The sequence below is a fragment of the Chaetura pelagica genome, unplaced genomic scaffold (genome assembly GCF_000747805.2).
Source record: "Chaetura pelagica isolate M959 unplaced genomic scaffold, ChaPel_1.0 scaffold2276, whole genome shotgun sequence".
Lineage (NCBI taxonomy): Eukaryota > Metazoa > Chordata > Aves > Apodiformes > Apodidae > Chaetura > Chaetura pelagica.
The window spans coordinates 2,807-3,671 of NW_009953713.1; the positions used below are offsets into that span (position 1 = coordinate 2,807).

Genomic DNA, 865 nt, shown 5'->3' on the forward strand with positions numbered 1-865 from the left:
CCCCAGGGTCCCAGCACGACCGAGTCTGCTCCATACCTGGTGCCGGCGGCCCCGCGGGAGCGTCACGGGAGCGTCACGGACAGCGACAGCTGAGCAGGGGCAGCCCCTGGGGAGCTGGGACCCCGCCAGCAGCCTCGGCCAGCCCGGGGCTGCTGCCAGGCAGGAGCCTCACCTATAGGCCAGGGATGTGACCCCGTGTGCTCTGCTGTCCCACCCAGGCAGGTGGGTGGTGGGGAGCAGCAAGGCTGGGACGTTGGCACCCCAGGAGGGGTGTCCCCAGCACCCAGCCTCCCGCTCTGCTGGTGCCAGGGCTGGGCACAGGTGGCACAGAGCCCGGGGCACCCCGTGGCTGCAGGGCTCAGCAAGCTGGGGTGATGCTCAGGGTGCAGCCCCACAGCCTGCGGGGTCTCAGGCAGCACGGGAACTTTCTGAGGCCACACATGTCCCAGTTGGTGTGTCCTGGCGCCGTCCTGCCCAGCCAAGTGCTGGCCCCGTGGCTGCCCAGCCTGATCCGTGTCTGGACTGGCAATGGGGTCGGTGAAAGGGAACCAGCCAAGGGGGCCAGAGCTGGCAGCAGTGCCGGGAGCTGCTGGGAGCCTCCCGGCTGCCAGGCCCGGCTGGGCACGGGGCGCTGGGGAGCATCCGGTGGGATGGGACACAGGGAGCATCTGTGGGATGGAAGGCGGGGACACGGGGAGCAAGTGCGGGAGGGCAGGTGGGGACACAAAGAGCATGTGAGGGACAGCACACGGGGTGCAGGGAGCACCCGTGGGACGGGGCGTTGGGACATAAGGAGCATCCGTGGGATGGGACACAAGGAGCATCTGTGGGATGCGACGTGGGGACACAAGGAGCATCCTTCTCC

General features: G+C 69.2%; 1 protein-coding gene across 1 annotated transcript in view; it reads left to right on the plus strand.

Moving 5' to 3' along the window:
* The window catches only part of LOC104391168 (group 3 secretory phospholipase A2-like), a gene marked incomplete at its 5' end in the record, with an annotated part of 6,081 nt that overhangs the window by 2,747 nt on the left and 2,469 nt on the right, over positions 1 to 865 (plus strand). The gene's annotated exons all lie outside the window — the stretch shown is intronic.